This window comes from Callospermophilus lateralis, chromosome 9, assembly GCF_048772815.1.
Source record: "Callospermophilus lateralis isolate mCalLat2 chromosome 9, mCalLat2.hap1, whole genome shotgun sequence".
Taxonomy (NCBI): Eukaryota; Metazoa; Chordata; class Mammalia; order Rodentia; family Sciuridae; genus Callospermophilus; species Callospermophilus lateralis.
The window spans coordinates 21,991,148-22,012,141 of NC_135313.1; the positions used below are offsets into that span (position 1 = coordinate 21,991,148).

The 20,994-nt window shown below is 37.5% G+C and overlaps 1 protein-coding gene and 1 pseudogene across 1 annotated transcript in view; one reads left to right on the forward strand and one right to left on the reverse strand.

The window, feature by feature from the left end:
* The window catches only part of Vwc2l (von Willebrand factor C domain containing 2 like), a 145,314-nt gene that overhangs the window by 78,677 nt on the left and 45,643 nt on the right, over window positions 1-20,994 (reverse strand). The window lies entirely within an intron of this gene.
* LOC143406793 (pre-mRNA-splicing factor RBM22 pseudogene) lies at window positions 4,930-6,181 on the forward strand (annotated as a pseudogene).

Below are 20,994 nucleotides of genomic sequence, written 5' to 3' on the forward strand. Positions count from 1 at the left end.
CTGGGTGAACTCAACTTCTCCCCTGGCGGGGCTGCTGGCTGGGTGATGTCTGCCACTGTTAAACTGGTAGGGCTGTGGGTGAGTCTGAGAAGGCTCTGAGGGAACCCCTAGTTCAAAGCCCTTTGTTTTGAGGTACAGTGCTATGACCTAGGGTGGTAAAGTGAGGTGTCCAACACCCAATAAACTTATGGCAAATCCTGGGGAAGAATTCAGACTCCCTGACTTCTCACCATCTATATTGAAAAGTTCTATTCCCAGATTCATGTCTGCCCAGAACCTGAGAATGTCACCTTCTTTGACAATAATGTCTTTGCAGATATAATTAGTAAAGATGAGGCCATAATGGGAAAGGGTGACCCTAACTCCATGACTGGTGTCCTTATGAGAAGAGGAAAGAAGACACAGCACACTGGGGAGAAGGCCATGTGAAGAGGGAGGCAGAGGTGGGGTGGTGCTTCTGTAGCCAGGGAACACCAAAGATGACCAGAAACCACCTGAAGCTGGACTAGGAAGGAAAGCTTCTTCCTGAGGGTCTCTGGACACCTGGACTTCAGACTTCCAGCTTCCAAAACTGGAAGAGAATAAATTCTGTTTTAAGCCACTCAAGTTTGTGGCACTTCGATAAGGCAACCCTGGGGAAGCAAGTTAGTCCCTTGAGCTTAGCCACAGCTCCTCTTCTGCACCCTGTTACTAGATAAAAAGTCTAGTGTTCCTCCATTGCCAGTGGGTGAGAGTCCCGTTCTCAAACATGAAGGGCAGCATTTGAATCTATAAACTCAATAGCTGGCTCTCTCACTCTCACCTGACAAACCCGCTTATTGTTGTTTTTGTTCCAATTAGCTGCAAGTCACCTTAAATCTCATCACAGGAAGCATCAGTCTATTTAAATTCAAGGTAAATGTATTGCTGCTTGTTTTTATACCTGACAGGAGACAGGGATAGGGCATGGAGAAATTACTCCCTAGGTGTTGTGGGTCTTGAAATCTAGACATGATAAAACAGAACAAATTGTTGGAGGTTAGAGGGAGAGAGATATTGATATTCTGGGCATCAAATCCCTAAATAAAGAATTGACTGGCACATTATAATGTTCAAAATCCCTTCCTTCCCTCCCTTCTTTCCTTCCTTCCTTCCTTCCTTTCTTTGCCAGATATGTTATTCTGATCTTTGTCATATAAATGAAGTTGAAAACCTAACAGAAAAACTCAAATAGTTGCACCATTAACTCAGATTACTGTATTTCAGTTTATCAAAGTCTAAATTCATCTCCTGCTGCCCATTCATTTGTTTTCTTGGAAATTGTAGAAATAATTCTTATTTTGCACTCAATCTCCATCCAGAGGTTGAGGGCTCAGCCTTGGTGCCTGGAAATGACATTTTATGCTGAAGCTCTTGGGTTTGTTTACACGACACATAAACACTCAGTCAGAACTTCACATTTCAAGCCCCCTTATTCCTGTAATGGGGATGCTGAAAGAGGGAGAGTGTATTGATTTCAAGCCGCTGCTCAGGTATTGCTGTTTGTGATCAAAGGAGGGAGACAGGGAGGGGTGGGTGCTTTGCTGTCAGGAGTGGCTGAGAAAATGAGCACTAGTACATTTGGTGCAAATGGTCTTTTGACACTTCTCCCCACCCCAGGAATGGATAGATGCTCAGACTCCAAGACAATAGGGATTAAGGAAAAATAAGGTTAAAAAAATAAGAAAATAAAGAAATCAAACTGGCTATCAAGTAGACTAAAATCAGCGATAAATGAACCTTTTGTATTTTTCTATCACCTTGTCACAATATGTAGACATAACTATTCTTATTTCTTTCTTCCGTTTGTCGGTGGGGGAACATAGTAAGAAAAAGACAAAGAAAGTCTCCAAGCTGGCACTGGGATGGGGGGAGGAGGTAGATCACAGGCATGAGAAGGAGTTATGGGGTAGGAAGAAATGAGTAGTCTGTTTTAGGAAGAAATTGATTTATTTTACATATTCCTTAGGATTCTTTTTATTTTGCTTTCAGTCATATTTTATTTTTCCTATTTATTAAATTACCTTCCTTATATTGAACATTACTTATCTTGTTAACCAAGAACATTTTAAAAGATATATTAGGCACCAGGGTCTGGGAGGTGGTATCTTTTGCAAAAACATGATAATGAGGCTCTGCGTTGATTTTATTTTCAAGAATCCAATAAAGTATTTGTGATGCTTTTCTAAGAAGGTAAAATTAAAGATAGCAATAGTGCACTGTGCATTTCAAACAGCTAGAAGAAATGACTTCAAAGGTCTTCGCCATGAAGAGATAATAAGTGTTTGAGGAAATAAAGATGTTTAACTTGATTGGAACATTGTATAATATGTACCTACTTTGAACATTATGATACCCCGTTAATACACACAACATTTGTGTCTTTATATATTGATTGAAAACAATACTTTTTAAAATAATTTTTTAGTTGTAGACAGACACAATACCTTTATTTATTTATTTTTTATGTGATGCTGAGGATTGAACCCAGTTCCTCACATATGCTAGGCAAGCATTCTGCCACTGAGCCCGAAAAAATAATTTTTTTTAAAAAGGAAAGGAACCTGGATAGTACCAATGCTATCATATTACAAAATTAGAATTTAGTCCATATTTCAGTGTTTGTAATCAGGATGTTAAACATTAGAACTGTAGTTTGTATAAAATCTAAAGCCAGCACCTCAAGGCATGGCAGATATCATTATTTGTGTTGATTTTCAAATATACCAGTGTACCAGTTGCTATTGCCATATAGCAAACCACATCAAAGCTTGGTGGCTTAAAAAAGCCATGATTTATTACTTCTTATACTTCTGGGAGTGACCAGTTTTTCAGTGGCTCTCCCAAGCTCGCACACAAGCTTTCAGTCAGCTGTCAGCTCAGACATGCTGGAAGTTCTAAAATTAACCTCATTCACAAGTCTGCAATCCTGTCTAGCTGTCAGCTAGGCCTTTATCTCTCCATAGTCTTTCATAAATCAAGGGTCCATCCTGGACTTCCTTTGGTAATGGCAGAGGGTTGCAAGAGGGTGGCAACAAAGGCTGTCAGGCTCTGAAGATGCAGCCTCAGAAGTCTCACAACATCCCTCTCCTGCATTCTATTTGTCACGGAAATTCACAGGGTCACGTTGAAAAAAGAGGTAGACAGAAGAAGACAGGGGGGTTGTTTTAGCAAATCCCTGTCATCATTTTCCAAGATGATTCCTTCCTTAGAAGTTGCATCCCTCTCTATTCCCATTGTCTTACCACTTGGCTCCGTTCTCTGTATTTGGCTTTAGGTTATAATAGTCAATAAATCATCTCATTCCATGGTGCCCAAGATTGCTATTTGTTCACTCTTTCTTTCTTCATCTGAAATAAATATCCTGCTTCTTGTAGCTTGGCTCAGGGACTCTGGAATAAGGCTTACTTTTCAGTAAGTATGCTCCTTTGCTGTTAGGTTTGGTCAAGGGGCTAATTTCTATCCAATGGGATACAATGGTGTACACTTTGAGGAAGGAAATGTGTCTCTTTTTGTTGCTTCCTCCTTCCTCAAGCATGGAGTATAGACGTAATGACTCATGATCCAGGGGCCAACTTGGATCAGGAAGTGATGCGGGAAAGGCAACAGCCTGGGTCCCTGACTCCAAGAAGTTCTACAGCAGCCCTGGAGCAATTTCTTCTATATTTCTTGAATATGCATGAAATATACTTAATTGAACATGACATGGGAATGGTTACAAAATTTACACAGGAACTCAAATGCTAAAATGTCCCCTTTAATTTTATAATTAGTCATTCTGAATGTAGTGCGACTATCATCAAGTAGTTGTTTGTTCCTCTTTAGACATCATTTAGGGATGGGAACTTAATTATCTTCTTGCTTAATTATCTTCTTTAACCATAACTTTACAAAATTGCCAACAACACCAATGACTTTTGGATTTTTCTAGTTTTGTTAATTCAAGTTATCTATCTCTTTTATTAACATACAAATCAGGAGCTAGTCATTACTTTTTAAAAATATTAAAACATGAAAACTAATGCAGTTTAATTAAATCTAATATTCTTACTAGTTGCTGTATTCTAGATTATAAAATAAATCATTTTGAGTACTGTAAATTCCTTGAGAAAGTGGACACTTTAAAAGGCATTACATTTTGAATGTTCCTTCTTGATGGATACAAAAAGAGATGAAAAGTCAAAGTTTTTCTACCCAAAAGTTCAACAATAAGTACAAGTAGATAAAAATGGAAAATAATAAAGTAAAATATTATGCACTAATTAAGATTGGTAACACAATGAATGCAACAAGGTAGGAAATTCGTATGGCTAATACAGTATCATCACTGAACTATGAATACATCTGAAAGAGATAATAGAAAGGGGAGTTTGTCCCATCAGTTATAAATGACATGATATTGTGAATACAAAATTAGTTTGAGGTGACTTGGCTCATGTGAAGAATTTATAAAGGAAGCAAACTATTTACTACATTTTGGGTCTGGAATATCTCCTAAAGGCCCATGTATTAAAAGCATGGTCCTCAACCTGATACTAATAATAGGAGGTTTTAGGTCATTGAGAATATGTCCTCAAAGGGGATTTTTTTGGACCCCCATCTCTTCCTCTTTTTCTTTGCTTTCTTGCTGCCATGAGGAGAGGAGTGTACTTTGCCCTGTACTCCCACTGTGAGCTGCTGTCTCCTTACAAGCTCAAAAGCACCCAGATCAACTAGCCATGGACTGAAGCCTCCACAACTATGAACCAAAATAAATCTCTCCTCTCTTAAAATTGATTGTTTCAGACATTTTTTTTATGGTGGTGGAAAGCTGACTAACACACTGTTCCATGGTTCTTAAACTCTTCTTCAGGATTAAGATTATTAGAGGGCCCGACTCAGAAGCTACCACTGCCCCCAGACACTCTCAAGATGACAACCTCTCTAGGTTCCAACACCTACAACAGGCAGAACTGGGAGGACGCAGCTTCCCCTTTCTATGCCAGACGTGTCTTGGAGAAAACCCATCTATCCGAATGACCAAAGATAAGAATGGGAAAGAATACACAATCTGTGCCAGGCCATTTACAGTGTTTCGCTGGTGTCCTGGGGTCTGCATGCCCGTCAAGAAGACTGAGGTGTGCCAAACCTGCAGTAAATTGAAGAACATCTGTCAGACCTGCCTCTTAGACCTAGAGTATGGCCTACCCATCCAGGTTCGTGATGCAGGATTGTCTTTTAAAGATGACATGCCAAAGTCAGATGTCAACAAAGAGTACTACACACAAAATATGGAAGGAGAAATTTCTAACTCTGATGGAACACGGCCAGTTGGCATGACTTGCTGCTCAAATTGGCCCGGACCACACCCTACTACAAAGGAATCAGCCCCACATTTGCTCCTTGTGGGTGAAAGGACAGTGTAAAAGAGGGGAAGAGTGTCCATACAGACATGAGAAGCCTACAGATCCAGATGACCCCCTTGCTGATCAAAATATTAAAATATTTTGCTGATCAAAATATTCCGTTATTATGGAATCTATGACCCTGGAGCAGATAAGCTTCTAATGCAGGCTTCAATAATGCCTCGTCTGGATCCACCGGAGGATAAAACTATCACATCACTAGATGTTGGTGGTCTGGGCGATACCATTACTGAGACAGATCTCATAAATCATTTCTACCAGTTTGGAGAGATTCGAAGGATCACTGTAGTACAGAGACAGCAGTGTGCGTTCATCCAGTTTGCCACAAGGCAGGCTGCAGAAGTGGTTGCTGAGAAGTCCTTTAATAAGTTGATTGTCAGTGGATGCAGACTCAAGGTGAAATGGGGAAGATCCCTGGCAGCCAGAGGAAAAGAAAACGAGGAGGATGGAACCAGAGATTCTGGGATCCAGCTGGAGCCTGTTCCAGGACTGCCTGGAGCTCTTCCTTCTACTCCTGCAGCAGAAGAAGCCTCTGCCAACTACTTCAACCTCCTCCCAAGTGGCCCTCCAGCCATGGTGAACACTGCCCTGCCACCACTGCCTGGGATTGCCCCATCCCCAACCCCAGGTTTTGGGCCACACATGGTCCACCCAATGAGACCACCTGCTCCTTTCATGAGGGCTCAGGACCAATCCACTATCCTTTTCAGGACCCTCAGAGGATGGGAGCACATGCTGGAAGATGCAGCAGTCGCTAGCACATTGCCACCTCTCTGGGGCTCCATGGAAGAAAGGGCGCTTTAAAATCCCAGTAAATGAATCTTGGAATAAATATATTCTTCCTTCCTTGGTAGTTTCTATGGTTGAAGCTGAATGTGCTCAGATATGGGCAGTTGGAGAAGCATAGTCTTGCTTACCTACATGTGTGAAAAGGATCAGTGGACCTCAAATAAACTGCCATGATCACAGCTGGTGCCATGATTATATTACTAAGAAAACCTACTGCTAGTCCCTTGAACCTGTATGGAGGACGAGCAGATGGGTGAATTGGAATAGCCAGTGGAGTTACCATCTCAATTATATGTTCATTTTGTATCTTGGGGTGTGGGGGACCAAAAATTGAGCTGCAGTAAAAAACCTTTTAACCATTTTTATGTCTACTGGGTATTTTATTTTTTTTATCATCTAAAAAAATAGTACTAATCATCATTGTGTCATAAGTGTGATTTAACCCTTTTGAAGTCACATGTTCAGAAACACAAGAAGAAACCAGGACCCAGCACAGCCCAGAATTTTTCTTTTTCTTTCTCTCTCTCTTTTTTTTTTTTTTTTTTGGTACTGGGGATTGAACTCAAGGGCACTCAACTACTGAGCCAGCCTATTTTGTATTTTATTTAGAGACAGAGATGCCTAGTACTTCGTCATTACTGAGGCTGGCTTTGAATTTGTGATCCTCCTGCCTCAGCCTCTCAAGCCACTGGGATTACAGGTGTGTGCCACCGTGCCCAGCTCTTTTCCTCATTTTTAAAGTAAAAATTACTAAAAATTACTTTTTATTCCTATCAGAAACACAAATTTTATGGATCTATCATTGAAGAAATCTGGTGTCTGGGATGAAATTATTTTATTTTAAAGAACTTCCCATACAATACCTTCTTTAACAAAATAAAAGGCAAACCTTGGAGTGTGTTGGGAACGGAAGACTCATGGGCCACCACCGGAACTCTGATCTTCCACATTCACCTTCGTGTGTCTCCAGTGTCCCCGTGTGATCCCCTGCTTCTGTGCAGAGGACTGTTGGTCTTAGAAGGTTTGGATATAACTGAATTGTAGATGATGAGGGAAATTTGATGTTTTGTTGTATTGTTTTTAAATAATTAAAATGGGTCAATTTTCAAAAAAAAAAAAAGATTATTCGAGGAAATCATAAAAGGGACGAACCTGAGGGAACATTGCTGAAGAGGCCTTTGGGGAAGCATCAGTTCTGCCTGAAACTCTCTGTCCCATTTTGGTGGTAGTAGTTCCTGATCCCAAGTCTAATCATGGAACCTATGCAAGAGTTTTAAATGTTTCCTGCATTTGGAAGATGTAGTAGACCCATGCTGGCTTAGGCCAAGGAAATCAAAGGCAGTTTAGGGATTAGGGACTAGGAAATAATGGAGGTGACTGAATGGCTGGCCAACTCCTGTGTAAGAATCAGGAGGGAGCTGCTGCTTGGAGATTATGTCAAGGTCAGAGACGGCTGTGGGCCACATGAGAGAGGGAGCCATGTGGGGCTATTTGGGTTCTTGCCCAGGAGTGTCACTTAGTGTACTCCCTGCTCTCTTGGAAAAAGAAGTTTGTGGGTGGGTGCATGGGGAGGGCATGGAACAGCAGGACCTCACCTTCATGTGCCTGGTTCTGGATGGAGGCTGGAAGAAAGGGTATTTGACATTAACTCACATTTGGAGTTTTGATTAGTATTTTAGACTACACATTCTAATGAGTTGTGACTATGTTCATGACCTAAAGCACCCAAGACCATGTCCACATGGTATCTTCAATTGAAGAAGTTTAAAGACAAGGTAGGAATCGAGGAGAAAGCTGTTTGTCTATGATCTGTGTTAGCCTCGATCAATAAACTAGCAGAACCAAAGTGACTTTTTAAAATAGCTGTTTTAGCCAGGTGTGATGGCTCACACTTATGATATCAGCAACTCTGGAGGCTGAGGCAGGAGCATCACAAGTTAAAAACCAGCCTTAGCAGCTTAGCAAGTTACTAAGCATCTTAGCGAAACCCTGTCTTAAAATAAAAAATAAGGGCTGGAAATGCGGCTCAGTGGTTAAGCACCCTGGGATCAAGTCCCAGTTCCAAAAATCTAAAAATAAAAATAAAAAATAGAACAGATATTTCTCCTTCAATGCCATTCCCTTAATAGTCTAATAACTTAAATAGTTAATGAAATTCAAAGAAAGATATAGACCTTTATTGTACATTCAGCCTAGCACAGGGATTAAGTCAGCCAACCTAGGTTCAAACCCTGTGACTTCATTTACTAGTCGTGTGATCTTAGCCAAGATGCTCAGTATGTTTAAGGATTTGTGTCCTCAGCTATACAATGGGAATAATGAAAATCACAGGCACTTCGTAAACTTTTGTGAGGCTTAAATAAGCTCCCCTGTAAAGCACTAAGTGTTCCACATGAGCTAGCTTTGGTTTTTGTTATGGTTCCAGGGATGGTGATAAAACTAGGCAGGCATGGCCTCTCTCCAGAGGTTGTGGTCAAGGAAACAAAGGAGATCATCTCATAAATTAAGGGGTGCTTTCAAGATTTCTACCACAGATGTTTGTACCAGAGAGATTGGTCCCTGTTGAAGTTGAACCAAGGGTGGCTTCTGTAAATTTCTCAAGGTTTGCCTGCAATAAGAATGCAAGGCTATGGCTTCTAGTACAAGAAGGGTTAAAGGAGAGCCCATCTTGGCTCCTTCCATTGCTTGGGACTATAATAAGTATGTAGTTCACAGCCTTACTGGGGAGCTGAGTGGTCACACCAATGGCATCTTATGCTCAATTGGGATTTATCCCTTTTTATCCCTTTTTATTTTCTTGATTGTTCAAATCTAAAAAGCTGATATTAGCTGGAGGTATTATGTAGTTTTAGCAAATGGAAGATAAATTAACATTGGCAACCTTCCCTCCCTCTTCAGAACTTTGATTCGATCATGGTTTAAGAGCTAGGCTCCCTGAACCTAGGATTCTAAAGGGGCTCAGACTCTTTAGAGAAAGTTAATCAATGCCCTTGGATGTGCAGAGAACACTTTGGTTCCCGCTACATAACCAATTTCTAAAATGAATGTTTTTTTCAAGTTCAGCTTTTTCTTCCTGAGTTTTCACACTATTAATAAGTAGATGAAATATCAAAAAAAAAAAAGAGAGAGGGAGAAAGAGACAGAGAGCGCCTGAGAAAGGCAGAGAGAAATATGGTTTCTCTTCCAAATGCACTGAAGCACTGAATAAATATAATTATGGATGTAACGAGGCCAGCTTCAGGTTTTAATCACTGTTTCCCCACTACCTACTAATTTGCTATTCAGTGCCTGCTGTTGTGTAACTTTGGGTCGGGTGGCATTAGCTCACCAGGTAACCACAAGTAATCTTTTTAGTTTAAGCCTGTGGTGCATCAGAGCATGAGAGGCTGGGAAAATTAGATGCACTATGTCCAAAAAATTTTTTTTCATTAGTACTTGGCATTGATGCCCTGATCTGTAACCCAGTGAGTATTTTTGCAATCACTATGCTATATGGAAATTAGCATTTTCACCAGAATGCTAACATGTGGTCGATACATCTCACACTGGGTATTAAAATCTAGGCAAGCTAGCAGTTTGAATGTGCATGATTTCGTTATTTATATATATCATTGACATACTGATTTAAATGATACAATATGTGCTTTTTGTGCCAAACCACTCTGCATATTGACTGTAGTATATTTCCTTAAATCTACAAAGACATTAGCTCCCAAGCAGAAGATTGCTTCCTCTGAGTGTGAGAGTTATTATCACACTAAGAAAGGGAGATAGGGGGTTTTATCATGTCCTAGATAATACACGAGAAAATGGAGAAATCTCTTGAGACAAAACAGGAGAGAGTCAGGAATAATAAAAACACATATATTTAACTTCTGTGTTCTCTGTTCATGCATTCTATTATCAATAATGTTGTGGCTGCTTTGGATGTGAGAAGATGGACTAATTCTCCTGGATTGAGGCAGAGTCAGAAGATCCACATTCAACTTCTGGCTTTGACAGTATCAATGTGACCTTGAGCCAGTCCCTTAGCTCCAGTGCAATCAGTGGCTTCTTTTTTTGCAAAGGAGGTCTTCATGATTGTCAGCAATCACAAAGCCACATGTGACCTGCAATTTTTGTTGGCATTTATTATGTTTTTACAGTTCTTTTTATTTTCCTAGCTAACTTTCAAAAATTGGGAGATTTCACTTAAAAAGCAGATTTCTGGCTTTCTGCTTAATAATAGGAAGACTTAGTATTAGTCTCACATTTTTACATGACCGCCATTGACAAGAGCATTTGGTACCTCCATTTGAGATATCACACATTTTTCTCTCATTTGCCATAGGCTCCATCATAATCTCTCCCCAACTTGGGGACTAAATAATAGAAATGCTTACCTATGCTTACTGTTAATTTTCTTTTACTCTTGAGTATTTCCATCTAAAGTGAGAGAAAATAAAAGTCCAAAATAGACTCAGTTTTCAAAAATAGATGGAAAGATACCATTTTTTTTTTTTGAAGCAAAGAATATTCTGTTGGTTTTAATTTAACACAGAGAGTCCCTTGACAGTGTACAGGCCTTACTTCACATACCTATTTCACTTGCTCAGTCCATCTAGCATTTGAATTTGTCATCCCTGGTCCATTTGGGAATAAAATGTCATTTCTATAACTTGAAGAAATTTCTTAACAGATGCATAATTTTTTAATGCCCCATTAGTGAACAACAAAGAGATAATCACTTTGAGAAGATGTCTGGGTCTGTGGGTCCCAGAAAGGGCCTTTGTACATGAAATGTAAAGTTTTCAAAACAAGAGCTTTGGGGGCAGGTAAGCAGCAGGCCGAAAAGTTATAAGCAATTTGCATCAAGTTAGGGGCTTTGCAAGTCCAATGTGTGCTGAGAGAACAGTTCTCCCAAACTAGATTTGGACTTCTCCCTGAAATCCTTTATTTCCCCAATGAACTCGTAATTCCGATCCTACTTGGTATTGCTTTTTTGGCAATCATAGAGACCTGGGTAAAGTGGGAAGTTGGAAAAAGCAAGCCCCAAATAAATCACATCTAATATCCTTCCCTGATAGATGCAGTAAGTTGCCAGCATTTGTCACGTGACAGGTGCTATTAGAAGCATTTTACATATGTTATCGAATTTAATCCTCATAATTACTTTATAAGAAATGTATTATTTTCCTGGATTCACCTGGGAAATCTTAAGTTGCTGGGAGGATAAAGAGTTGATTCAAGGTCAAACAGGTTGCCCTGGAGAGCTAGTCTCTCTATTGTCATAGGCCCTGCTCAAAATCACTCCACCGTATTATACATTGCCTTGATGGGAACAAACTGAATGGCTTACTTACTCAATAATAGAAAATGCTTTCAATCCTCATATGTTGCAATATTTTTCTTCAAATATGCATTTTTGTCTTTCTATAATTCATATTTGAGGAAATTCTCTCATCATTTCTAATGCTCACAACCAACCTGGGAGGCAGGCAGGGTGTCTTGTTGACTTCATTTTGCAAATGAGAAAATAGCCCTGAGAGATGAAACGACTTGCTCAAGGTCTCACTGCTAAAGGGAGGAACCCTCAGTCTCTTGAGGCCTTATTCTCACGGCTCCCTATTACACCAGGCTGCCTCTTCTTTTGGGATAACTTTGATTGGTAAACCTCTATTTGGGAAAGATATTCTTCAGTTATACAGGCAGGAGAAACAATATGCCTTCAAAGTAAATAGTAAAATATTTTTTCCATGTTGCAATGCAGATTGTAATTTTAAAGGATATTATTGAAAATCGGGGTGTAATGATTTAGGAATCAATGAATTTTAAACCTGCAAGCCCTCCTGTCTTTCATGGATAAAGTTGTTCGATTGGCATGACATCTTGGAGAAGTGTCTGTGATGATTAAATTCTTTCCTCACAACATCAGGGGAACTACAATTAATCGTCGCACCTAGACAGGTGCTAATGAGACCAAGATGATTGTTGAGCTTCACGCATGTCCATAAATACAGGTTACCATTCTGACTTAGCTCACATTTCACCAAGGATATAGGAAAGACAAGTAAAGGGGCTATAGATAGATCTGGGCATGAGGCTCAGTTAGCACATCCCTTCTTACTGTGTTTTGCATATGTTTTGTCACCTCTGAAACTCACATTGAATTTGTCCTCAGTGTAACAGTGCTGACAGGTGGTGGAAACTTGAAGAGGTAATTGGGACATTAAGAGGGATTGATGTAGTTCTCATGGGGCTGGGTTAGTATAGTGAGAGGAGGTTGTTATAAAGTGAGGCTGCCCCTTGAGTGTTTTTTTTTTTTTTTTTTTTTGCATGCACCTGCTTGCACTCTTGCCAGGAGGTGCTTATAAAATGTTCAGCAGACACTGGTATTGTGCTCTTGGATTTCCAGACACATCAGCCTAAACAAATTTCTTTCTTCGTAATTTACCTCTTCTCAGGTGTTCTGTTATAGCAACAGAAAATTGATAAAGATACTTCTTAAATTCAAGGACATCAGAAAACTATTAGGTGTACCTATGTAAATATTTCTACATGAATATTCACCAAAGAGATGGCATAAAAATGTAACATTTCTCAAAGTGTATTCCATGAAATGTTTATAAATATTCTGAAAACAATATATTTAGGCAATAGTTTCCCCTCTAAAATATTTTATACATACTATTTAGAGAGTTTATGAAGTTTTTACCTGATAACACCATTATGACACATGCTAGTTAGAGAGTTGCTATTATGAAGTTGTGTTTCATCTGATAACACCAACAGATCTGTATAAAACCATCTTAAAGAAGGGTTGCTGTATAGGCTTGTTACCATTTGGATGAGGTGTAGTCTGAAGGCTCATGTGTGAGACAATGCAGCAATGTCCCCAGTGGTGAAATGATTCGATTCCAAGAGCTATAACTTATTTAAGGAATGAATCCATTTGATAAATTAATAATTTGAAAGAACTTCTCTGGCGAGGGTAACTGTGGGCTGGTGGTGCATGGCTACAGGAGGTGGGTCACTGAGGGCATGCCCACGGGGATTATATCTTGTCTCTTTGGCTCTTCCTTCTCTCTGTTTCCAGGTAGCTATGAGGTAAGCAGTTTTCCTCACCATGCCTTTCTGCTACGATGGATGCTCTGCCTCACCTTGGTGCCAAAGTGATAGTGAGCCAGTCATGGACTGATGCTCTGAAACCATGAGTTCAAAATTACTTTTCTTCCTCTAAATTGTTCTGGTGAGGAATTTTGGTCATAGTGATAAAATATGACTAACACAGTGGTAAAAGTTCTCTGGGTTTGGATGCATTTCCTAGAACTGGACCTAAAGTAAGATCAGTTCTCTGTCTTCCTTATAATATAAATAAGCATATCATATAATACTGAGCAAAAGTCAAGGTCTAGTCCATTAAAGAACTGATGCTTTCTCCTTTGAGTTCAGTGAGTAAGAAGACTTGGATACTACAAGTTCAGTATGGTAGACTCTCAAGATATGAGTCTGAGTTTTTGAATCTCAGCCTGGAAGAGAATCAACAACCAATAAGGAATATTTGTTTAGACCTTCAAATGAATAATTATAAACTACTATCAGTTTGAACAACTGAAAATTAGCTGCTTATCTGTTATAGAAGCTTAACTGTACCCTAATCTAGAACTAATGCATGGAAGATATCAAGCACATTTCTTGAATAATAGGAACACATTAATGACCATCATATTCCTTTTCTTTATCATCATTATTATTTATTGGGGCATGATTTAAGTGAACTCACCATTTTATTAGTTTTAAGAAATTAGCTTAATTTCTCATGACATTAGAAGTATGCCTTAATATTTTTCTGTTTTCACTTTTGATTACAGAGTGGTGTTAAGTTCTACTAAATTGTTTACCAAAAACATTTGAAGCAGATATTTCTGAAAATTGATTTCAAAACAAATATTTTAAAGTTGTTGTTGGAAGAGAAGAAAAAACATTAACATTCAAAAATGGTGATTACATATGAAACATATCATTTTGGTTAAAGAGCCCAGGTTGACATCTAATTATGGTGTGTTACATATATATTTTCACACTGAAAATGCAAGCCCATCTTTAGGATCCCTGATAAGTAGAGTATCCATTGACTTGTCTGACAGATTTGGTGGCTCTAAATTACAAATCAATATTGTTAAATATAGTACTAGAAAATTCTATTTCCACAGCAACCAGGGAAGTCAGCCAGTATTAGTATCAATCTTCATGCCATCACCATGGTGACACGAAATGTCAGTTTTCTGGAGACAGGTCTTGTATTCAAGGTCTTTTTAACCTGTTGTCTATCTTTGGGTGAAGATGTTCCCCATCAAGACTTCTTATATTCAAGGATGTTTTTCATTCATTGTGTATGAATTGAACATTCAGAAGCATGACTGTGACATACTTTATCAAAATCTTGTTTAGCTTTAAGTCACCTTTGATGTGTTTGTTATGATTGTTGCAAACACCTATAGCTTTGGTGCATGTGCACACAGACTGTTTTTTATAACAAATATTTATATTTTCTCCCTAATTTTGGCCTATTATGAAAATGTCATGTGTTTTGACACCTATCAAACATGAACCTATTTTTCTGAAACTTGCACTCTTATTTTCCTTGGGGGAACACACACTCTCACTACTCTGTGACTCTAGTGCTGTTGTCTTCATCTCCATCAGGGATGAAAATGTGGCTCCAGCACCCAGGGGGATTGTTTCAGGAATCTGACTAACCTCAATTCTAGCCAATTTAAGTCACAATCAACATTTATGTTACAAAAAAAACATAGCCTTTCTTTTCCTCCACAACCAGATATAGATACATGAGGAAGAACATCTGGATCTGCTGGCAGCCCTCAGGTCACCATGAAGTTCCTCAGAATCCAACCAATAGAAGAAATGCAGATTTCTCTTCTAGTCCCTTGATTTAGCTAGGCCTACTGCCAGGTGCCCTGGATGTTGTAGATAGGTAAACCTTTTTGACTTTTATGTTACTTGCAACTAAAAAGCACTCACCAATGCAACCAGAGAAAATAAGAAAGTTCAAACAAGGTTCAGAACACATCTATAGTAACAAAACCCATGGAATCCTATGAATTTGTTGTAGAACCCTAAACTCCATTCAGTTTTGCTCTTTGTTTATGAGGTATATGAATGCCTGTTACCCAGGGAGTGCACTCACGAAGCACACTTTGGCTGTGTGGTGTAGTGGAAAGTGCATGGGTTTTGGATAGAAAATAGTGGGGAACACAGGTGTTACAATTTTCCATTCATGGTCCCCATGATAAGTAATTTTCTATTTTAGCCTCATCTGTAAAAGGTCTATGGAGAAGATTAAATGAGATTACATGTGTTCAGTAACTGATATGGCTGAACAATAAATGTATATTTTACAGACAAACCTACTTTGTATAGCTTTCATCCAACTTATTCATCCTACAGTGCCTGAAACAATTCAATTTTACCAACTTCTGCCTTGGCCTGTTAATTAATTGATTCATTCATTCAATTTTAGTCTCCAATGAATTTCTATGAATAACCTTACTCTTCTATTTAATTACACATAATCATAGATTCATGAGAAGCAAAGTAAGGCCAGAAAGTTCAAGGGGAGCATGTTTTGAGCTATGAAAGTTTTCTTCCAACAGGTTTCCAGGAATGTAATTCAGCTCAGAGCATCTTGAACCTGATTATGCTGGGAAGATGACGGAGACATTTTTGAAAACAATAAAAATGATTGAGCAGTCATTTATATAGCCTTTAAGAGTGAATTTAAATTCATGGGGAAAATGTGCTTGGTAATCAGGATGATTAAACTATGACCTTGAACCTAATTTTGACCCAGTTTTCACCTGCCCATTACATGATCATGTATCTGTCTTATTAGTGGGCTTCAAACAGAGGTTGTTACTTATTCTTTGAGAAATAACTACCTTTATTTTTCCCTGTAAGGAATCTCCCAATATTAGGTATTTGGTTTTGAAGTTCCTGAAATAATAGAAGTCAATATTTCCAAGTTCTAAGAACAAGATACAGGTGCTATCATCTGGAGTTAGATTGTTCTTTGCAGTGGGTGTTTTAAGTGTGAAATTACAGATGAGTTAAGTGCTAGGACTCTCAAAAGAACAGGACAAGATGAGTGAAAAATATCAAGTAGTGTGGGTCCAGAAGAAAGAACAAAAAGAATTCACAGATACTTTCAAATGAAGTTTCCAATCCCCATCTTAATTTCCTAGGCACTAATCTTTCATTTATACATTTATTATTTCCCTAAATTCCATTGTGTCTTTGTTTCTTTTTGTGGGGTTAGGTATCAGAAAGTACAGACATTGATTTGACATGTGAATTCCTGACATTCTATCAATTCTTTATATAATGGGATATCAATAAAAAACTCTTAACATTTATTAAGTTGCAGATACATGAAATCAATCTTTGCAGCTATGCTCAAATAAGTAGACATAATAGTTCAAATATTCTGCAGCAAGGAAGGCAAAAGAACCTGTAGATTGCTCTATGCTGGTTTCTTGTGATTAATTCTCTCCAATATGGCCAAGATGACTTAAAGCTCTACTTACTTTTTTTTTTCTCCCTCTTGTTCCTCTTTGGCAAGTTTTTTCTATAATTTTCTTAGAGCATATGACAGTGAAAATTTTTGCTTCTTTTCTAGTTTGCTTTCCTGAACTTCTATTAAGGCCTGGAAGTTTCTAAAGGTACGGTATGAATCTTGGTCACTACTGTATTTCTTGCAGTTAGCAAAATGTTTAGCACAAAGGTATTTAATAAATGAATTTATTGAGTGAAGGAAGCCAATGAAAACTCGATAAACTGCATTAAATATAAGGGTTTATTATATTGTGCTCTGGACTATGGTCATCATGACAATAACAAAGCATACTCCTGGAAAGACATGGATTCTGAAAAGGAACTCTCATCAACTGTTTTTCAACATTCTATTACAAAGTTTTGAGTCGGTTGTGGTGGCCCATGCCTGTAATCCCAGTGGCTCGGGAGGCTGACACAGGAGGATCCAAGTTAAAAGCCAGCCTCGGCAGTAGTGAGGCCCTAAGCAACTTCGTGAGACCCTGTCTCTAAATAAAAATACAAAATAGGGCTGGGGATGTGAATCAGTGGTTGAGTGTCCCTGAGTTCAATCCATAGTAACCCCCCCCCCAAAAAAAAAAGTTTTGTGATCTGTTCTCTCAAAAAATAATTTGAATTATTTTAAAAGTTGACCTTGATGTATGCTTTCCAAACCTAATAACATGCCAGATCTCAGGGTCTTCTTTAGAAAATGTTGCCATTAATATTCTAAACACATAATTTTACTTGTAAGTGTGCAAGTATTTGCAAAATCAAAAATAACCTTAAGAATCATTTGATTGGCACTCAACACCCAGCAGCATGTAAAAACAAATTAAATCCTATAAAATACTTGTCATAAAAACGTTCAAGCAACACAGTTAAATGAAAACAAACCAATAAGTACCTATAGGGTTTTATAGAGAATATGTATTTATTTAGTTTAAAATATGAGCCCTGAGATCGAGCAGAGCTAGCTTCTATTTCTAGTTCTTCCTGTTGTCATCCTTTGAATAACTCAACATCACCTTCCGTCTTTGGATTTTCTTGTCTTCCAAGTGCAAAATATGGTATTAAAACAAATGATTTCCAAAGGCCCTTGCAGCTCCAAAATTCTATTCTTTATCATTTCCATTTTATCTCAAAAGTCATTTGGAAAATAATATATTTAAAGAGAGTAGTCCAGTTCTCGTCTTAGAAATATACCTGTTCTGTAGTGGGTCTATGCCTGTATCCACATTAGGACCATAATGTTTTACATGTTTTAATGTTCATCTGAGGACTTACATGTAGTACCATTTAGCCTTTGTCCTTTTTTCTTAATAAATCCAACCCTATTTAAAGATATCAAAGTCTCTCTCTCTCTAGTGAAGCTGTCTCTAAGTTCTTTGGAGGCCTGAAGAGTGTTGATACCAGGAGAAATCATTTTCATTTCCACCCTTTACAACCACACCATAAAGAACAATAATCATTCTACAAATATTCATTTGTATATAGCCAAGATTCTTCCTTAGTTCTTTGTTCAACAGGAAGAAAATAGCCTTAAGGTTTATATTTTGCTTCAATGTAGAAACTTTAAGTAACTGAATGGAATGGAAATAGTTCTGGAAAATTTTACTATTTTGTCCTAATGTCTTTCAAGGTGATATTTTACTTCTAGCGATCCCTAAGAGAATAATGGTGATCTTAAATGCTGTGTAGATTTTTCTTTCCATCTTCTCATATGTAAATGTGCCTGTGGTAAGTTTTCAGTGAAGAGGTATAGACCTAAAGCAGACCAACTTCTAATATAAGGTTGCAGTTAACTGCATAGATTACATTGATGATACATTGTCATTTCTAAATATTTGATATAGTTACTGGTACAAAATATTCTGGAATGTTCTTTTAGTTTTATTACATTTTGTGCATTTTTTTCCCATAGATTACATTGATGATACATTGTCATTTCTAAATATTTGATATAGTTACTGGTACAAAATATTCTGGAATGTTCTTTTAGTTTTATTACATTTTGTGCATTTTTTTCCCATTGGTTCAATTCAGTAGTAAAATGTAATGATGGTTTGTGACATGATAATAACAGAAGTGTTACAATTATTTGTTTTTGGTATTGAAAATATTTATTAAATATTTACATATTTGAAATGTTTAAACTAAGATCTGAGATTAAATGGCTTCCAAAAATATAATTTTGATAATTTTAGGTAAAAAATTATTTGATACCCTTAATGAATGTCAAATTGGTAATATTAATTTTTAAAAAGCTTATTCCTTCAACATTTTAGAAGGAGATTGTAAGCCACCAAGGTAATACAGCTTTAAGAAATTCCAACAGTTTTTTCCTTAGGTCAGCAATTGTTTGCAGTATTTGGTGGTTTGTCAAATAAGCCATTTCCTCCTGAGTCTTCCTTGACGTCTGCATCTCTGGGCCTCATTCTCTTTTGACTGCAAATTCTTATTCTCAGGATTTGGCATGAAACTGAGTGATAAAGTTAATCACTTTATATTCTTTTTATTTTATCACTTTTGTTCTTGCAATATAAATTTTATTTTCCTGCTGATCTACAGAAAATCTCTTTTAAAATTCTACTAGTCAGCTAAATTTTCTAAAGGTGGTAAATTAGAAATGTTATAAAGTCCTTAGCTGGAAAGCATAATTAGAAAATCCATTATTAAATGTCCTAATTCTATTTTTATGGTAAATAATAACTATAGCATGGCAGAAAGCATGGAGTCTTTGGAATAAAAATAATACGGAATTTTTGCTAGGTATTTGGCACAGCAATTCATATCTGTTGTCTGAAATTACCTTCCTTTGCATAAAAGGTATGATAAAAAAGAGGAGAAACCTCCTAATCTGTTATAGTATTAAAGATTAGAAATAATTTATGTAAACTATACTTACTATAATGGCTAAGACAAAGGAGGCACTCAATATTTATTGAATGACTATCATGTAGTGGTTATTTTGGGGACAATAAGTGTCTTAATTTGGCGAGTTATAATTGGTTTGCATTACTGTATTTCTGTGACAGATATTGACTACATGGAGCTTCGTCTTTTGAAAAATACAAGTTTGAAATTAAAGTATCTTTTTCCAATTATGGACGAGGTATACAAACAGTGATAAGATTTACATTTCCTTTAGAAATCATGAAAAATAAATGAAATATAATAAACAGTGGTTTTTAAGACACTGTGTACCAGGCAATGAAGGCTAGTGACTCCTGAGAGAGGAGAAACAAGTAAGAGGAGCCTCCTGGGGTTATCCCATGTTTCTGCTGTGAGAGTTTCTAGGCCATAGCACTCCGCAAGGAGAGCCGGATGACTCCCAAAGTTGAAGAAACAGGACTGCAATTTTGGAGAGACTCAGGCAGCTTTAGATTTTAGGACCAGGTTCTGCTGAAAAGAGAGCTGCACAAAGATGGAGAACCCCAGATACTTGCAGAAGGGTTTCCATCAAGTATTGATCAAGCATTGATTCCCCTCTAGCTGAGTATTGATTGACACATGCATACCAGGAAACTACTCAAAGGAAGGAAACACTGGAATATAGGACTTGGAAAGTTAATGAAGTATTCTGTATTATTCAAAAGGTATTTCTTAATAATTGGGGAAAAAATTATCCCTAGACTGAATACCATTCTGGTCCTACTGAACAAATCTTAAGAGGCAGACATAAAAAGACCAAAGTATTTCCACAAAACTTAACTTTGTCCTGCAGCAAACTCAACGATATTTACAGAAAAACAAAATACACAGCGCCTAACAAGGCAAAATTTATAATGCCTGACATTCAATTAAAAATTGCCAGACATGCCATGAAGCATGAAAAATAAGGAGATAAAGCAATCAATAAAAATTACAAAATGATAATATAGAGATCAGAATAAATAAACAAAAACATTGAAACAGTTATAAATACATTCTATATACTCAAAATTCTTAAGTATAAACAATGAAATTTAAAACAAGTAATGTCTAGTGATGAAAATAATAAAGTATGAATATATTGATATGATTATTGGCAGATTAGACATTGTAGAAGAAAAGATTAGCAGGTTTGAAAACATAACAATAGAAACTATATGAAATGAAAAACACAAAAATCAGAATAATGAGTCCTGGAACAATTTTAAATAACTGTTTTGGTTTATATATGAGGTGACCCTCAAAAACTCATGAGACAATG